The sequence below is a fragment of the Schistocerca gregaria genome, unplaced genomic scaffold, assembly GCF_023897955.1.
Source record: "Schistocerca gregaria isolate iqSchGreg1 unplaced genomic scaffold, iqSchGreg1.2 ptg000180l, whole genome shotgun sequence".
Classification (NCBI taxonomy): domain Eukaryota; kingdom Metazoa; phylum Arthropoda; class Insecta; order Orthoptera; family Acrididae; genus Schistocerca; species Schistocerca gregaria.
The window spans coordinates 11,341,664-11,362,344 of NW_026061730.1; the positions used below are offsets into that span (position 1 = coordinate 11,341,664).

A 20,681-nucleotide genomic window follows, 5' to 3' on the forward strand; every position below is an offset into this window, starting at 1 on the left:
AACACCAGTAGCAGCTGACCGCACGCAAAGAATGGCAGTGGGATTTACGTGAAATCGGCGCAATTGTGGATGCTAATCGTTCGCTTGTATCTGCCTACACACTTCTGCCGGTTGGGAATTATTCCACTTGCATGGCAAGGTGCGCATGTAGGTGTGTTAAAAATTCTGGAGGCGCTGGCTATCGATCCCAGTACCTCTCGCACACTACGCGAGCGCTCTACCATCTGAGCTACGCCCACCCCCCCGATAACTAGTAGTGCTACATACAGTCATATCAACGTCACAGACCCTTGCACTCCCATTATTCCGCAGACAAACACTACTCTCTATGTATCAGTGAGGGTGTCTTTCAGGTTTCGTGCATTCTGTATCGAATCGTAGTTGGCCACAATGAAAGTGGCACGCATAACGTCGAAAATAGAGTTCAGACACCGCTCTGAGTAAGACGAACGTGTTGTCCACCTCTAGACTTCAATGACGTTAAGCCGTGATACCTAAGACAGATCTGCACTCGATGACACCACGATAACAGCCGGTCCCCACACTTACATCTTGCTCTCCTTATGACAGTATACATCATATCAGTCTGTGACGCTGGTTTTGCAACTTCTTGCGTGCGTTTATGTTCGCCCCGACCAACACTTACCATGCACTGACCACAAAACATGGAGGAGCCGGGGCTTGAACCCGAGACCGTCCACACGCTAAGCGAACGATCTGCCAACTGAGCTACAGCTACACACACGACCAAACCTGGCTATTCTCCATTCTTTGCGACTCTGATGTGCACGGACACGATGGTTGGTTGGTTTGTAGCGGCGAAGGTACCAGAATACAAAGGCGCGGACACGTTCATATACACAAGAGTTCCAAGTAGTTTCGATGCCCTGGTATTACGAATGCAAATTCCGTCTGTTTTGAACGTCTTAAATTGAAAGGGCGGTCACAAATTGGTCCATTTCACTCCTTGTCCACAATCACACAGCACCTGAGGTAACAAGCACATCTCGAGCCCCATTGTGCTCTCCATTGTTCATGCCAACTCAGTGCCTCGCTCTTTGCTACTGTGTAAAACTCTTGTCGTCCAACTGCAAAACACTGGGACACAACAAGTTTCCGCGTCCCCATTGCACTGATCGTACTACGAAACGCTCCCCAAACTTGGCAATCACCCATGCAGATGACTTTTCCGACTTTACACGACGCTCACGCTAGTGACAGCCTTATTTATAGTTCGACGTCGCGCCAAAGCGAATGAGCACATTTCGCCTACTGCTTAGGCCGCTCTTCTAGTGTGGCTGCTCTGTGTCTGCAGGCAGCGAGGGGCTGCAAGCTTCCTGTGTTCGCACCTATATCACCTGTGCTTCCTTGTCAGAGACAGACTATCGCAAAACATACAACTCACTCCATGAATTGATTGCTATGGCATCTGTTATCAGCAGTCACATCCAGCAACACCAGTTGCAGCCGACTGCACGCAAAGAATGGCAACGTGCAGTGGGATTTACGTGAAATCGGCGCAGTTGTGGATGCTAATCGTTCGCTTGTATCTGCCTACACACCTCTGCCGGTTGGGAATTATTCCACTTGCATGGCAAGGTGCGCATGTAGGTGTGTTAAAAATTCTGGAGGCGCTGGGTATCGATCGCAGTACCTCTCGCACACTAAGCGAGCGCTCTACCATCTGAGCTACGCCCACCCCCCCGATAACTAGTAGTGCTACATACAGTCATATCAACGTCACAGACCCTTGCACTCCCATTATTCCGCAGACAAACACTACTCTCTATGTATCAGTGAGGGTGTCTTTCAGGTTTCGTGCATTCTGTATCGAATCGTAGTTGGCCACAATGAAAGTGGCACGCATAACGTCGAAAATAGAGTTCAGACACCGCTCTGAGTAAGACGAACGTGTTGTCCACCTCTAGACTTCAATGACGTTAAGCCGTGATACCTAAGACAGATCTGCACTCGATGACACCACGATAACAGCCGGTCCCCACACTTACATCTTGCTCTCCTTATGACAGTATACATCATATCAGTCTGTGACGCTGGTTTTGCAACTTCTTGCGTGCGTTTATGTTCGCCCCGACAAACACTTACCATGCACCGACCACAAAACATGGAGGAGCCGGGGCTTGAACCCGAGACCGTCCACACGCTAAGCGAACGATCTGCCAACTGAGCTACAGCTACACACACAACCAAGCCTGGCTATTCTCCATTCTTTGCGACTCTGATGTGCAAGGACACGATGGTTGGTTGGTTTGTAGCGGCGAAGGTACCAGAATACAAAGGCGCGGACACGTTCATATACACAAGAGTTCCAAGTAGTTTCGATACTCTGGTATTACGAATGCAAATTCCGTCTGTTTTGAACGTCTTAAAGTGAAAGGGCGGTCACAAATTGGTCCATTTCACTCCTTGTCCACAATCACACAGCACCTGAGGTAACAAGCACATCTCGAGCCCCATTGTGCTCTCCATTGTTCATGCCAACTCAGTGCCTCGCTCTTTGCTACTGTGTAAAACTATTGTCGTCCAACTGCAAAACACTGGGACACAACAAGTTTCCGCGTCCCCATTGCACTGATCGTACTACGAAACGCTCCCCAAACTTGGCAATCACCCATGCAGATGACTTTTCCGACTTTACACGACGCTCACGCTAGTGACAGCCTTATTTATAGTTCGACGTCGCGCCAAAGCGAATGAGCACATTTCGCCTACTGCTTAGGCCGCTCTTCTAGTGTGGCTGCTCTGTGTCTGCAGGCAGCGAGGGGCTGCAAGCTTCCTGTGTTCGCACCTATATCACCTGTGCTTCCTTGTCAGAGACAGACTATCGCAAAACATACAACTCACTCCATGAATTGATTGCTACGGCATCTGTTATCAGCAGTCACAACCAGCAACACCAGTAGCAGCCGACTGCACGCAAAGAATGGCAACGTGCAGTGGGATTTAGGTGAAATCGGCGCAATTGTGGATGCTAATCGTTCGCTTGTATCTGCCTACACACCTCTGCCGGTTGGGAATTATTCCACTTGCATGGCAAGGTGCGCATGTAGGGGTGTTAAAAATTCTGGACGCGCTGGGTATCGATCCCAGTACCTCTCGCACACTAAGCGAGCGCTCTACCATCTTAGCTACGCCCACCACCCCGATAACTAGTAGTGCTACATACAGTCATATCAACGTCACAGACCCTTGCACTCCCATTATTCCGCAGACAAACACTACTCTCTATGTATCAGTGAGGGTGTCTTTCAGGTTTCGTGCATTCTGTATCGAATCGTAGTTGGCCACAATGAAAGTGGCACGCATAACGTCGAAAATAGAGTTCAGACACCGCTCTGAGTAAGACGAACGTGTTGTCCACCTCTAGACTTCAATGACGTTAAGCCGTGATACCTAAGACAGATCTGCACTCGATGACACCACGATAACAGCCGGTCCCCACACTTACATCTTGCTCTCCTTATGACAGTATACATCATATCAGTCTGTGACGCTGGTTTTGCAACTTCTTGCGTGCGTTTATGTTCGCCCCGACCAACACTTACCATGCACTGACCACAAAACACGGAGGAGCCGGGGCTTGAACCCGAGACCGTTCACACGCTAAGCGAACGATCTGCCAACTGAGCTACAGCTACACACACGACCAAGCCTGGCTATTCTCCATTCTTTGCGACTCTGATGTGCACGGACACGATGGTTGGTTGGTTTGTAGCGGCGAAGGTACCAGAATACAAAGGAACGGACACGTTCATGTACACAAGAGTTCCAAGTAGTTTCGATGCTCTGGTATTACGAATGCAAATTCCGTCTGTTTTGAACGTCTTAAATTGAAAGGGCGGTCACAAATTGGTCCATTTCACTCCTTGTCCACAATCACACAGCACCTGAGGTAACAAGCACATCTCGAGCCCCATTGTGCTCTCCATTGTTCATGCCAACTCAGTGCCTCGCTCTTTGCTACTGTGTAAAACTCTTGTCGCCAACTGCAAAACACTGGGACACAACAAGTTTCCGCGTCCCCATTGCACTGATCGTACTACGAAACGCTCCCCAAACTTGGCAATCACCCATGCAGATGACTTTTCCGACTTTACACGACGCTCACGCTAGTGACAGCCTTATTTATAGTTCGACGTCGCGCCAAAGCGAATGAGCACATTTCGCCTACTGCTTAGGCCGCTCTTCTAGTGTGGCTGCTCTGTGTCTGCAGGCAGCGAGGGGCTGCAAGCTTCCTGTGTTCGCACGTATATCACCTGTGCTTCCTTGTCAGAGACAGACTATCGCAAAACATACAACTCACTCCATGAATTGATTGCTACGGCATCTGTTATCAGCAGTCACAACCAGCAACACCAGTAGCAGCCGACTGCACGCAAAGAATGGCAACGTGCAGTGGGATTTAGGTGAAATCGGCGCAATTGTGGATTTTAATCGTTCGCTTGTATCTGCCTACACACCTCTGCCGGTTGGGAATTATTCCACTTGCATGGCAAGGTGCGCATGTAGGGGTGTTAAAAATTCTGGAGGCGCTGGGTATCGATCCCAGTACCTCTCGCACACTAAGCGAGCGCTCTACCATCTGAGCTACGCCCACCACCCCGATAACTAGTAGTGCTACATACAGTCATATCAACGTCACAGACCCTTGCACTCCCATTATTCCGCAGACAAACACTACTCTCTATGTATCAGTGAGGGTGTCTTTCAGGTTTCGTGCATTCTGTATCGAATCGTAGTTGGCCACAATGAAAGTGGCACGCATAACGTCGAAAATAGAGTTCAGACACCGCTCTGAGTAAGACGAACGTGTTGTCCACCTCTAGACTTCAATGACGTTAAGCCGTGATACCTAAGACAGATCTGCACTCGATGACACCACGATAACAGCCGGTCCCCACACTTACATCTTGCTCTCCTTATGACAGTATACATCATATCAGTCTGTGACGCTGGTTTTGCAACTTCTTGCGTGCGTTTATGTTCGCCCCGACCAACACTTACCATGCACTGACCACAAAACACGGAGGAGCCGGGGCTTGAACCCGAGACCGTTCACACGCTAAGCGAACGATCTGCCAACTGAGCTACAGCTACACACACGACCAAGCCTGGCTATTCTCCATTCTTTGCGACTCTGATGTGCACGGACACGATGGTTGGTTGGTTTGTAGCGGCGAAGGTACCAGAATACAAAGGAACGGACACGTTCATGTACACAAGAGTTCCAAGTAGTTTCGATGCTCTGGTATTACGAATGCAAATTCCGTCTGTTTTGAACGTCTTAAATTGAAAGGGCGGTCACAAATTGGTCCATTTCACTCCTTGTCCACAATCACACAGCACCTGAGGTAACAAGCACATCTCGAGCCCCATTGTGCTCTCCATTGTTCATGCCAACTCAGTGCCTCGCTCTTTGCTACTGTGTAAAACTCTTGTCGCCAACTGCAAAACACTGGGACACAACAAGTTTCCGCGTCCCCATTGCACTGATCGTACTACGAAACGCTCCCCAAACTTGGCAATCACCCATGCAGATGACTTTTCCGACTTTACACGACGCTCACGCTAGTGACAGCCTTATTTATAGTTCGACGTCGCGCCAAAGCGAATGAGCACATTTCGCCTACTGCTTAGGCCGCTCTTCTAGTGTGGCTGCTCTGTGTCTGCAGGCAGCGAGGGGCTGCAAGCTTCCTGTGTTCGCACCTATATCACCTGTGCTTCCTTGTCAGAGACAGACTATCGCAAAACATACAACTCACTCCATGAATTGATTGCTATGGCATCTGTTATCAGCAGTCACAACCAGCAACACCAGTAGCAGCCGACTGCACGCAAAGAATGCCAACGTGCAGTGGGATTTACGTGAAATCGGCGCAATTGTGGATGCTAATCGTTCGCTTGTATCTGCCTACACACCTCTGCGGGTTGGGAATTATTCCACTTGCATGGCAAGGTGCGCATGTAGGTGTGTTAAAAATTCTGGAGGCGCTGGCTATCGATCCCAGTACCTCTCGCACACTACGCGAGCGCTCTACCATCTGAGCTACGCCCACCCCCCCGATAACTAGTAGTGCTACATACAGTCATATCAACGTCACAGACCCTTGCACTCCCATTATTCCGCAGACAAACACTACTCTCTATGTATCAGTGAGGGTGTCTTTCAGGTTTCGTGCATTCTGTATCGAATCGTAGTTGGCCACAATGAAAGTGGCACGCATAACGTCGAAAATAGAGTTCAGACACCGCTCTGAGTAAGACGAACGTGTTGTCCACCTCTAGACTTCAATGACGTTAAGCCGTGATACCTAAGACAGATCTGCACTCGATGACACCACGATAACAGCCGGTCCCCACACTTACATCTTGCTCTCCTTATGACAGTATACATCATATCAGTCTGTGACGCTGGTTTTGCAACTTCTTGCGTGCGTTTATGTTCGCCCCGACCAACACTTACCATGCACTGACCACAAAACATGGAGGAGCCGGGGCTTGAACCCGAGACCGTCCACACGCTAAGCGAACGATCTGCCAACTGAGCTACAGCTACACACACGACCAAGCCTGGCTATTCTCCATTCTTTGCGACTCTGATGTGCACGGACACGATGGTTGGTTGGTTTGTAGCGGCGAAGGTACCAGAATACAAAGGCGCGGACACGTTCATATACACAAGAGTTCCAAGTAGTTTCGATGCCCTGGTATTACGAATGCAAATTCCGTCTGTTTTGAACGTCTTAAATTGAAAGGGCGGTCACAAATTGGTCCATTTCACTCCTTGTCCACAATCACACAGCACCTGAGGTAACAAGCACATCTCGAGCCCCATTGTGCTCTCCATTGTTCATGCCAACTCAGTGCCTCGCTCTTTGCTACTGTGTAAAACTCTTGTCGTCCAACTGCAAAACACTGGGACACAACAAGTTTCCGCGTCCCCATTGCACTGATCGTACTACGAAACGCTCCCCAAACTTGGCAATCACCCATGCAGATGACTTTTCCGACTTTACACGACGCTCACGCTAGTGACAGCCTTATTTATAGTTCGACGTCGCGCCAAAGCGAATGAGCACATTTCGCCTACTGCTTAGGCCGCTCTTCTAGTGTGGCTGCTCTGTGTCTGCAGGCAGCGAGGGGCTGCAAGCTTCCTGTGTTCGCACCTATATCACCTGTGCTTCCTTGTCAGAGACAGACTATCGCAAAACATACAACTCACTCCATGAATTGATTGCTATGGCATCTGTTATCAGCAGTCACATCCAGCAACACCAGTAGCAGCCGACTGCACGCAAAGAATGGCAACGTGCAGTGGGATTTACGTGAAATCGGCGCAGTTGTGGATGCTAATCGTTCGCTTGTATCTGCCTACACACCTCTGCCGGTTGGGAATTATTCCACTTGCATGGCAAGGTGCGCATGTAGGTGTGTTAAAAATTCTGGAGGCGCTGGGTATCGATCCCAGTACCTCTCGCACACTAAGCGAGCGCTCTACCATCTGAGCTACGCCCACCCCCCCAATAACTAGTAGTGCTACATACAGTCATATCAACGTCACAGACCCTTGCACTCCCATTATTCCGCAGACAAACACTACTCTCTATGTATCAGTGAGGGTGTCTTTCAGGTTTCGTGCATTTTGTATCGAATCGTAGTTGGCCACAATGAAAGTGGCACGCATAACGTCGAAAATAGAGTTCAGACACCGCTCTGAGTAAGACGAACGTGTTGTCCACCTCTAGACTTCAATGACGTTAAGCCGTGATACCTAAGACAGATCTGCACTCGATGACACCACGATAACAGCCGGTCCCCACACTTACATCTTGCTCGCCTTATGACAGTATACATCATATCAGTCTGTGACGCTGGTTTTGCAACTTCTTGCGTGCGTTTATGTTCGCCCCGACCAACACTTACCATGCACTGACCACAAAACATGGAGGAGCCGGGGCTTGAACCCGAGACCGTCCACACGCTAAGCGAACGATCTGCCAACTGAGCTACAGCTACACACACGACCAAGCCTGGCTATTCTCCATTCTTTGCGACTCTGATGTGCACGGACACGATGGTTGGTTGGTTTGTAGCGGCGAAGGTACCAGAATACAAAGGCGCGGACACGTTCATATACACAAGAGTTCCAAGTAGTTTCGATGCCCTGGTATTACGAATGCAAATTCCGTCTGTTTTGAACGTCTTAAATTGAAAGGGCGGTCACAAATTGGTCCATTTCACTCCTTGTCCACAATCACACAGCACCTGAGGTAACAAGCACATCTCGAGCCCCATTGTGCTCTCCATTGTTCATGCCAACTCAGTGCCTCGCTCTTTGCTACTGTGTAAAACTCTTGTCGTCCAACTGCAAAACACTGGGACACAACAAGTTTCCGCGTCCCCATTGCACTGATCGTACTACGAAACGCTCCCCAAACTTGGCAATCACCCATGCAGATGACTTTTCCGACTTTACACGACGCTCACGCTAGTGACAGCCTTATTTATAGTTCGACGTCGCGCCAAAGCGAATGAGCACATTTCGCCTACTGCTTAGGCCGCTCTTCTAGTGTGGCTGCTCTGTGTCTGCAGGCAGCGAGGGGCTGCAAGCTTCCTGTGTTCGCACGTATATCACCTGTGCTTCCTTGTCAGAGACAGACTATCGCAAAACATACAACTCACTCCATGAATTGATTGCTATGGCATCTGTTATCAGCAGTCACAACCAGCAACACTAGTAGCAGCCGACTGCACGCAAAGAATGCCAACGTGCAGTGGGATTTACGTGAAATCGGCGCAATTGTGGATGCTAATCGTTCGCTTGTATCTGCCTACACACCTCTGCCGGTTGGGAATTATTCCACTTGCATGGCAAGGTGCGCATGTAGGTGTGTTAAAAATTCTGGAGGCGCTGGCTATCGATCCCAGTACCTCTCGCACACTACGCGAGCGCTCTACCATCTGAGCTACGCCCACCCCCCCGATAACTAGTAGTGCTACATACAGTCATATCAACGTCACAGACCCTTGCACTCCCATTATTCCGCAGACAAACACTACTCTCTATGTATCAGTGAGGGTGTCTTTCAGGTTTCGTGCATTCTGTATCGAATCGTAGTTGGCCACAATGAAAGTGGCACGCATAACGTCGAAAATAGAGTTCAGACACCGCTCTGAGTAAGACGAACGTGTTGTCCACCTCTAGACTTCAATGACGTTAAGCCGTGATACCTAAGACAGATCTGCACTCGATGACACCACAATAACAGCCGGTCCCCACACTTACATCTTGCTCTCCTTATGACAGTATACATCATATCAGTCTGTGACGCTGGTTTTGCAACTTCTTGCGTGCGTTTATGTTCGCCCCGACCAACACTTACCATGCACTGACCACAAAACATGGAGAAGCCGGGGCTTGAACCCGAGACCGTCCACACGCTAAGCGAACGATCTGCCAACTGAGCTACAGCTACACACACGACCAAGCCTGGCTATTCTCCATTCTTTGCGACTCTGATGTGCACGGACACGATGGTTGGTTGGTTTGTAGCGGCGAAGGTACCAGAATACAAAGGCGCGGACACGTTCATATACACAAGAGTTCCAAGTAGTTTCGATGCCCTGGTATTACGAATGCAAATTCCGTCTGTTTTGAACGTCTTAAATTGAAAGGGCGGTCACAAATTGGTCCATTTCACTCCTTGTCCACAATCACACAGCACCTGAGGTAACAAGCACATCTCGAGCCCCATTGTGCTCTCCATTGTTCATGCCAACTCAGTGCCTCGCTCTTTGCTACTGTGTAAAACTCTTGTCGTCCAACTGCAAAACACTGGGACACAACAAGTTTCCGCGTCCCCATTGCACTGATCGTACTACGAAACGCTCCCCAAACTTGGCAATCACCCATGCAGATGACTTTTCCGACTTTACACGACGCTCACGCTAGTGACAGCCTTATTTATAGTTCGACGTCGCGCCAAAGCGAATGAGCACATTTCGCCTACTGCTTAGGCCGCTCTTCTAGTGTGGCTGCTCTGTGTCTGCAGGCAGCGAGGGGCTGCAAGCTTCCTGTGTTCGCACGTATATCACCTGTGCTTCCTTGTCAGAGACAGACTATCGCAAAACATACAACTCACTCCATGAATTGATTGCTATGGCATCTGTTATCAGCAGTCACAACCAGCAACACTAGTAGCAGCCGACTGCACGCAAAGAATGCCAACGTGCAGTGGGATTTACGTGAAATCGGCGCAATTGTGGATGCTAATCGTTCGCTTGTATCTGCCTACACACCTCTGCCGGTTGGGAATTATTCCACTTGCATGGCAAGGTGCGCATGTAGGTGTGTTAAAAATTCTGGAGGCGCTGGCTATCGATCCCAGTACCTCTCGCACACTACGCGAGCGCTCTACCATCTGAGCTACGCCCACCCCCCCGATAACTAGTAGTGCTACATACAGTCATATCAACGTCACAGACCCTTGCACTCCCATTATTCCGCAGACAAACACTACTCTCTATGTATCAGTGAGGGTGTCTTTCAGGTTTCGTGCATTCTGTATCGAATCGTAGTTGGCCACAATGAAAGTGGCACGCATAACGTCGAAAATAGAGTTCAGACACCGCTCTGAGTAAGACGAACGTGTTGTCCACCTCTAGACTTCAATGACGTTAAGCCGTGATACCTAAGACAGATCTGCACTCGATGACACCACAATAACAGCCGGTCCCCACACTTACATCTTGCTCTCCTTATGACAGTATACATCATATCAGTCTGTGACGCTGGTTTTGCAACTTCTTGCGTGCGTTTATGTTCGCCCCGACCAACACTTACCATGCACTGACCACAAAACATGGAGGAGCCGGGGCTTGAACCCGAGACCGTCCACACGCTAAGCGAACGATCTGCCAACTGAGCTACAGCTACACACACGACCAAACCTGGCTATTCTCCATTCTTTGCGACTCTGATGTGCACGGACACGATGGTTGGTTGGTTTGTAGCGGCGAAGGTACCAGAATACAAAGGCGCGGACACGTTCATATACACAAGAGTTCCAAGTAGTTTCGATGCCCTGGTATTACGAATGCAAATTCCGTCTGTTTTGAACGTCTTAAATTGAAAGGGCGGTCACAAATTGGTCCATTTCACTCCTTGTCCACAATCACACAGCACCTGAGGTAACAAGCACATCTCGAGCCCCATTGTGCTCTCCATTGTTCATGCCAACTCAGTGCCTCGCTCTTTGCTACTGTGTAAAACTCTTGTCGCCAACTGCAAAACACTGGGACACAACAAGTTTCCGCGTCCCCATTGCACTGATCGTACTACGAAACGCTCCCCAAACTTGGCAATCACCCATGCAGATGACTTTTCCGACTTTACACGACGCTCACGCTAGTGACAGCCTTATTTATAGTTCGACGTCGCGCCAAAGCGAATGAGCACATTTCGCCTACTGCTTAGGCCGCTCTTCTAGTGTGGCTGCTCTGTGTCTGCAGGCAGCGAGGGGCTGCAAGCTTCCTGTGTTCGCACCTATATCACCTGTGCTTCCTTGTCAGAGACAGACTATCGCAAAACATACAACTCACTCCATGAATTGATTGCTATGGCATCTGTTATCAGCAGTCACAACCAGCAACACCAGTAGCAGCCGACTGCACGCAAAGAATGCCAACGTGCAGTGGGATTTACGTGAAATCGGCGCAATTGTGGATGCTAATCGTTCGCTTGTATCTGCCTACACACCTCTGCCGGTTGGGAATTATTCCACTTGCATGGCAAGGTGCGCATGTAGGTGTGTTAAATATTCTGGAGGCGCTGGCTATCGATCCCAGTACCTCTCGCACACTACGCGAGCGCTCTACCATCTGAGCTACGCCCACCCCCCCGATAACTAGTAGTGCTACATACAGTCATATCAACGTCACAGACCCTTGCACTCCCATTATTCCGCAGACAAACACTACTCTCTATGTATCAGTGAGGGTGTCTTTCAGGTTTCGTGCATTCTGTATCGAATCGTAGTTGGCCACAATGAAAGTGGCACGCATAACGTCGAAAATAGAGTTCAGACACCGCTCTGAGTAAGACGAACGTGTTGTCCACCTCTAGACTTCAATGACGTTAAGCCGTGATACCTAAGACAGATCTGCACTCGATGACACCACGATAACAGCCGGTCCCCACACTTACATCTTGCTCTCCTTATGACAGTATACATCATATCAGTCTGTGACGCTGGTTTTGCAACTTCTTGCGTGCGTTTATGTTCGCCCCGACCAACACTTACCATGCACTGACCACAAAACATGGAGGAGCCGGGGCTTGAACCCGAGACCGTCCACACGCTAAGCGAACGATCTGCCAACTGAGCTACAGCTACACACACGACCAAGCCTGGCTATTCTCCATTCTTTGCGACTCTGATGTGCACGGACACGATGGTTGGTTGGTTTGTAGCGGCGAAGGTACCAGAATACAAAGGCGCGGACACGTTCATATACACAAGAGTTCCAAGTAGTTTCGATGCCCTGGTATTACGAATGCAAATTCCGTCTGTTTTGAACGTCTTAAATTGAAAGGGCGGTCACAAATTGGTCCATTTCACTCCTTGTCCACAATCACACAGCACCTGAGGTAACAAGCACATCTCGAGCCCCATTGTGCTCTCCATTGTTCATGCCAACTCAGTGCCTCGCTCTTTGCTACTGTGTAAAACTCTTGTCGTCCAACTGCAAAACACTGGGACACAACAAGTTTCCGCGTCCCCATTGCACTGATCGTACTACGAAACGCTCCCCAAACTTGGCAATCACCCATGCAGATGACTTTTCCGACTTTACACGACGCTCACGCTAGTGACAGCCTTATTTATAGTTCGACGTCGCGCCAAAGCGAATGAGCACATTTCGCCTACTGCTTAGGCCGCTCTTCTAGTGTGGCTGCTCTGTGTCTGCAGGCAGCGAGGGGCTGCAAGCTTCCTGTGTTCGCACCTATATCACCTGTGCTTCCTTGTCAGAGACAGACTATCGCAAAACATACAACTCACTCCATGAATTGATTGCTATGGCATCTGTTATCAGCAGTCACATCCAGCAACACCAGTAGCAGCCGACTGCACGCAAAGAATGGCAACGTGCAGTGGGATTTACGTGAAATCGGCGCAGTTGTGGATGCTAATCGTTCGCTTGTATCTGCCTACACACCTCTGCCGGTTGGGAATTATTCCACTTGCATGGCAAGGTGCGCATGTGGGTGTGTTAAAAATTCTGGAGGCGCTGGGTATCGATCCCAGTACCTCTCGCACACTAAGCGAGCGCTCTACCATCTGAGCTACGCCCACCCCCCCAATAACTAGTAGTGCTACATACAGTCATATCAACGTCACAGACCCTTGCACTCCCATTATTCCGCAGACAAACACTACTCTCTATGTATCAGTGAGGGTGTCTTTCAGGTTTCGTGCATTTTGTATCGAATCGTAGTTGGCCACAATGAAAGTGGCACGCATAACGTCGAAAATAGAGTTCAGACACCGCTCTGAGTAAGACGAACGTGTTGTCCACCTCTAGACTTCAATGACGTTAAGCCGTGATACCTAAGACAGATCTGCACTCGATGACACCACGATAACAGCCGGTCCCCACACTTACATCTTGCTCGCCTTATGACAGTATACATCATATCAGTCTGTGACGCTGGTTTTGCAACTTCTTGCGTGCGTTTATGTTCGCCCCGACCAACACTTACCATGCACTGACCACAAAACATGGAGGAGCCGGGGCTTGAACCCGAGACCGTCCACACGCTAAGCGAACGATCTGCCAACTGAGCTACAGCTACACACACGACCAAGCCTGGCTATTCTCCATTCTTTGCGACTCTGATGTGCACGGACACGATGGTTGGTTGGTTTGTAGCGGCGAAGGTACCAGAATACAAAGGCGCGGACACGTTCATATACACAAGAGTTCCAAGTAGTTTCGATGCCCTGGTATTACGAATGCAAATTCCGTCTGTTTTGAACGTCTTAAATTGAAAGGGCGGTCACAAATTGGTCCATTTCACTCCTTGTCCACAATCACACAGCACCTGAGGTAACAAGCACATCTCGAGCCCCATTGTGCTCTCCATTGTTCATGCCAACTCAGTGCCTCGCTCTTTGCTACTGTGTAAAACTCTTGTCGTCCAACTGCAAAACACTGGGACACAACAAGTTTCCGCGTCCCCATTGCACTGATCGTACTACGAAACGCTCCCCAAACTTGGCAATCACCCATGCAGATGACTTTTCCGACTTTACACGACGCTCACGCTAGTGACAGCCTTATTTATAGTTCGACGTCGCGCCAAAGCGAATGAGCACATTTCGCCTACTGCTTAGGCCGCTCTTCTAGTGTGGCTGCTCTGTGTCTGCAGGCAGCGAGGGGCTGCAAGCTTCCTGTGTTCGCACGTATATCACCTGTGCTTCCTTGTCAGAGACAGACTATCGCAAAACATACAACTCACTCCATGAATTGATTGCTATGGCATCTGTTATCAGCAGTCACAACCAGCAACACTAGTAGCAGCCGACTGCACGCAAAGAATGCCAACGTGCAGTGGGATTTACGTGAAATCGGCGCAATTGTGGATGCTAATCGTTCGCTTGTATCTGCCTACACACCTCTGCCGGTTGGGAATTATTCCACTTGCATGGCAAGGTGCGCATGTAGGTGTGTTAAAAATTCTGGAGGCGCTGGCTATCGATCCCAGTACCTCTCGCACACTACGCGAGCGCTCTACCATCTGAGCTACGCCCACCCCCCCGATAACTAGTAGTGCTACATACAGTCATATCAACGTCACAGACCCTTGCACTCCCATTATTCCGCAGACAAACACTACTCTCTATGTATCAGTGAGGGTGTCTTTCAGGTTTCGTGCATTCTGTATCGAATCGTAGTTGGCCACAATGAAAGTGGCACGCATAACGTCGAAAATAGAGTTCAGACACCGCTCTGAGTAAGACGAACGTGTTGTCCACCTCTAGACTTCAATGACGTTAAGCCGTGATACCTAAGACAGATCTGCACTCGATGACACCACAATAACAGCCGGTCCCCACACTTACATCTTGCTCTCCTTATGACAGTATACATCATATCAGTCTGTGACGCTGGTTTTGCAACTTCTTGCGTGCGTTTATGTTCGCCCCGACCAACACTTACCATGCACTGACCACAAAACATGGAGGAGCCGGGGCTTGAACCCGAGACCGTCCACACGCTAAGCGAACGATCTGCCAACTGAGCTACAGCTACACACACGACCAAGCCTGGCTATTCTCCATTCTTTGCGACTCTGATGTGCACGGACACGATGGTTGGTTGGTTTGTAGCGGCGAAGGTACCAGAATACAAAGGCGCGGACACGTTCATATACACAAGAGTTCCAAGTAGTTTCGATGCCCTGGTATTACGAATGCAAATTCCGTCTGTTTTGAACGTCTTAAATTGAAAGGGCGGTCACAAATTGGTCCATTTCACTCCTTGTCCACAATCACACAGCACCTGAGGTAACAAGCACATCTCGAGCCCCATTGTGCTCTCCATTGTTCATGCCAACTCAGTGCCTCGCTCTTTGCTACTGTGTAAAACTCTTGTCGTCCAACTGCAAAACACTGGGACACAACAAGTTTCCGCGTCCCCATTGCACTGATCGTACTACGAAACGCTCCCCAAACTTGGCAATCACCCATGCAGATGACTTTTCCGACTTTACACGACGCTCACGCTAGTGACAGCCTTATTTATAGTTCGACGTCGCGCCAAAGCGAATGAGCACATTTCGCCTACTGCTTAGGCCGCTCTTCTAGTGTGGCTGCTCTGTGTCTGCAGGCAGCGAGGGGCTGCAAGCTTCCTGTGTTCGCACGTATATCACCTGTGCTTCCTTGTCAGAGACAGACTATCGCAAAACATACAACTCACTCCATGAATTGATTGCTATGGCATCTGTTATCAGCAGTCACAACCAGCAACACTAGTAGCAGCCGACTGCACGCAAAGAATGCCAACGTGCAGTGGGATTTACGTGAAATCGGCGCAATTGTGGATGCTAATCGTTCGCTTGTATCTGCCTACACACCTCTGCCGGTTGGGAATTATTCCACTTGCATGGCAAGGTGCGCATGTAGGTGTGTTAAAAATTCTGGAGGCGCTGGCTATCGATCCCAGTACCTCTCGCACACTACGCGAGCGCTCTACCATCTGAGCTACGCCCACCCCCCCGATAACTAGTAGTGCTACATACAGTCATATCAACGTCACAGACCCTTGCACTCCCATTATTCCGCAGACAAACACTACTCTCTATGTATCAGTGAGGGTGTCTTTCAGGTTTCGTGCATTCTGTATCGAATCGTAGTTGGCCACAATGAAAGTGGCACGCATAACGTCGAAAATAGAGTTCAGACACCGCTCTGAGTAAGACGAACGTGTTGTCCACCTCTAGACTTCAATGACGTTAAGCCGTGATACCTAAGACAGATCTGCACTCGATGACACCACAATAACAGCCGGTCCCCACACTTACATCTTGCTCTCCTTATGACAGTATACATCATATCAGTCTGTGACGCTGGTTTTGCAACTTCTTGCGTGCGTTTATGTTCGCCCCGACCAACACTTACCATGCACTGACCACAAAACATGGAGGAGCCGGGGCTTGAACCCGAGACCGTCCACACGCTAAGCGAACGATCTGCCAACTGAGCTACAGCTACACACACGACCAAGCCTGGCTATTCTCCATTCTTTGCGACTCTGATGTGCACGGACACGATGGTTGGTTGGTTTGTAGCGGCGAAGGTACCAGAATACAAAGGCGCGGACACGTTCATATACACAAGAGTTCCAAGTAGTTTCGATGCCCTGGTATTACGAATGCAAATTCCGTCTGTTTTGAACGTCTTAAATTGAAAGGGCGGTCACAAATTGGTCCATTTCACTCCTTGTCCACAATCACACAGCACCTGAGGTAACAAGCACATCTCGAGCCCCATTGTGCTCTCCATTGTTCATGCCAACTCAGTGCCTCGCTCTTTGCTACTGTGTAAAACTCTTGTCGTCCAACTGCAAAACACTGGGACACAACAAGTTTCCGCGTCCCCATTGCACTGATCGTACTACGAAACGCTCCCCAAACTTGGCAATCACCCATGCAGATGACTTTTCCGACTTTACACGACGCTCACGCTAGTGACAGCCTTATTTATAGTTCGACGTCGCGCCAAAGCGAATGAGCACATTTCGCCTACTGCTTAGGCCGCTCTTCTAGTGTGGCTGCTCTGTGTCTGCAGGCAGCGAGGGGCTGCAAGCTTCCTGTGTTCGCACGTATATCACCTGTGCTTCCTTGTCAGAGACAGACTATCGCAAAACATACAACTCACTCCATGAATTGATTGCTATGGCATCTGTTATCAGCAGTCACAACCAGCAACACTAGTAGCAGCCGACTGCACGCAAAGAATGCCAACGTGCAGTGGGATTTACGTGAAATCGGCGCAATTGTGGATGCTAATCGTTCGCTTGTATCTGCCTACACACCTCTGCCGGTTGGGAATTATTCCACTTGCATGGCAAGGTGCGCATGTAGGTGTGTTAAAAATTCTGGAGGCGCTGGCTATCGATCCCAGTACCTCTCGCACACTACGCGAGCGCTCTACCATCTGAGCTACGCCCACCCCCCCGATAACTAGTAGTGCTACATACAGTCATATCAACGTCACAGACCCTTGCACTCCCATTATTCCGCAGACAAACACTACTCTCTATGTATCAGTGAGGGTGTCTTTCAGGTTTCGTGCATTCTGTATCGAATCGTAGTTGGCCACAATGAAAGTGGCACGCATAACGTCGAAAATAGAGTTCAGACACCGCTCTGAGTAAGACGAACGTGTTGTCCACCTCTAGACTTCAATGACGTTAAGCCGTGATACCTAAGACAGATCTGCACTCGATGACACCACAATAACAGCCGGTCCCCACACTTACATCTTGCTCTCCTTATGACAGTATACATCATATCAGTCTGTGACGCTGGTTTTGCAACTTCTTGCGTGCGTTTATGTTCGCCCCGACCAACACTTACCATGCACTGACCACAAAACATGGAGGAGCCGGGGCTTGAACCCGAGACCGTCCACACGCTAAGCGAACGATCTGCCAACTGAGCTACAGCTACACACACGACCAAGCCTGGCTATTCTCCATTCTTTGCGACTCTGATGTGCACGGACACGATGGTTGGTTGGTTTGTAGCGGCGAAGGTACCAGAATACAAAGGCGCGGACACGTTCATATACACAAGAGTTCCAAGTAGTTTCGATGCCCTGGTATTACGAATGCAAATTCCGTCTGTTTTGAACGTCTTAAATTGAAAGGGCGGTCACAAATTGGTCCATTTCACTCCTTGTCCACAATCACACAGCACCTGAGGTAACAAGCACATCTCGAGCCCCATTGTGCTCTCCATTGTTCATGCCAACTCAGTGCCTCGCTCTTTGCTACTGTGTAAAACTCTTGTCGTCCAACTGCAAAACACTGGGACACAACAAGTTTCCGCGTCCCCATTGCACTGTTCGTACTACGAAACGCTCCCCAAACTTGGCAATCACCCATGCAGATGACTTTTCCGACTTTACACGACGCTCACGCTAGTGACAGCCTTATTTATAGTTCGACGTCGCGCCAAAGCGAATGAGCACATTTCGCCTACTGCTTAGGCCGCTCTTCTAGTGTGGCTGCTCTGTGTCTGCAGGCAGCGAGGGGCTGCAAGCTTCCTGTGTTCGCACCTATATCACCTGTGCTTCCTTGTCAGAGACAGACTATCGCAAAACATACAACTCACTCCATGAATTGATTGCTATGGCATCTGTTATCAGCAGTCACAACCAGCAACACCAGTAGCAGCCGACTGCACGCAAAGAATGGCAACGTGCAGTGGGATTTACGTGAAATCGGCGCAATTGTGGATGCTAATCGTTCGCTTGTATCTGCCTACACACCTCTGCCGGTTGGGAATTATTCCACTTGCATGGCAAGGTGCGCATGTAGGTGTGTTAAAAATTCTGGAGGCGCTGGGTATCGATCCCAGTACCTCTCGCACACTAAGCGAGCGCTCTACCATCTGAGCTACGCCCACCCCCCCGATAACTAGTAGTGCTACATACAGTCATATCAACGTCACAGACCCTTGCACTCCCATTATTCCGCAGACAAACACTACTCTCTATGTATCAGTGAGGGTGTCTTTCAGGTTTCGTGCATTCTGTATCGAATCGTAGTTGGCCACAATGAAAGTGGCACGCATAACGTCGAAAATAGAGTTCAGACACCGCTCTGAGTAAGACGAACGTGTTGTCCACCTCTAGACTTCAATGACGTTAAGCCGTGATACCTAAGACAGATCTGCACTCGATGACACCACGATAACAGCCGGTCCCCACCCTTACATCTTGCTCTCCTTATGACAGTATACATCATATCAGTCTGTGACGCTGGTTTTGCAACTTCTTGCGTGCGTTTATGTTCGCCCCGACCAACACTTACCATGCACTGACCACAAAACATGGAGGAGCCGGGGCTTGAACCCGAGACCGTCCACACGCTAAGCGAACGATCTGCCAACTGAGCTACAGCTACACACACGACCAAGCCTGGCTATTCTCCATTCTTTGCGACTCTGATGTGCACGGACACGATGGTTGGTTGGTTTGTAGCGGCGAAGGTACCAGAATACAAAGGCGCGGACACGTTCATATACACAAGAGTTCCAAGTAGTTTCGATGCTCTGGTATTACGAATGCTAATTCCGTCTGTTTTGAACGTCTTAAATTGAAAGGGCGGTCACAAATTGGTCCATTTCACTCCTTGTCCACAATCACACAGCACCTGAGGTAACAAGCACATCTCGAGCCCCATTGTGCTCTCCATTGTTCATGCCAACTCAGTGCCTCGCTCTTTGCTACTGTGTAAAACTATTGTCGTCCAACTGCAAAACACTGGGACACAACAAGTTTCCGCGTCCCCATTGCACTGATCGTACTACGAAACGCTCCCCAAACTTGGCAATCACCCATGCAGATGACTTTTCCGACTTTACACAACGCTCACGCTAGTGACAGCCTTATTTATAGTTCGACGTCGCGCCAAAGCGAATGAGCACATTTCGCCTACTGCTTAGGCCGCTCTTCTAGTGTGGCTGCTCTGTGTCTGCAGGCAGCGAGGGGCTGCAAGCTTCCTGTGTTCGCACCTATATCACCTGTGCTTCCTTGTCAGAGACAGACTATCGCAAAACATACAACTCACTCCATGAATTGATTGCTACGGCATCTGTTATCAGCAGTCACAACCAGCAACACCAGTAGCAGCCGACTGCACGCAAAGAATGGCAACGTGCAGTGGGATTTACGTGAAATCGGCGCAATTGTGGATGCTAATCGTTCGCTTGTATCTGCCTACACACCTCTGCCGGTTGGGAATTATTCCACTTGCATGGCAAGGTGCGCATGTAGGTGTGTTAAAAATTCTGGAGGCGCTGGGTATCGATCCCAGTACCTCTCGCACACTAAGCGAGCGCTCTACCATCTGAGCTACGAAACCCCCCC

General features: G+C 49.5%; 4 non-coding genes across 4 annotated transcripts; all 4 read right to left on the reverse strand.

Annotated features, from left to right (window-relative positions):
- Positions 1-4,545: 4,545 nt before the first annotated feature.
- Positions 4,546-4,619, reverse strand: Trnat-agu (transfer RNA threonine (anticodon AGU)). Its single transcript has one exon. It is a non-coding gene; the product is annotated as a tRNA-Thr (tRNA).
- Positions 4,620-7,464: 2,845 nt separating this feature from the next.
- On the reverse strand, positions 7,465-7,538 carry Trnat-agu (transfer RNA threonine (anticodon AGU)). Its single transcript has one exon. It is a non-coding gene; the product is annotated as a tRNA-Thr (tRNA).
- A 5,765-nt stretch (positions 7,539-13,303) lies between these two features.
- On the reverse strand, positions 13,304-13,377 carry Trnat-agu (transfer RNA threonine (anticodon AGU)). Its single transcript has one exon. It is a non-coding gene; the product is annotated as a tRNA-Thr (tRNA).
- A 5,766-nt stretch (positions 13,378-19,143) lies between these two features.
- Trnat-agu (transfer RNA threonine (anticodon AGU)) lies at positions 19,144-19,217 on the reverse strand. Its single transcript has one exon. It is a non-coding gene; the product is annotated as a tRNA-Thr (tRNA).
- Between the last annotated feature and the right edge of the window lie 1,464 nt (positions 19,218-20,681).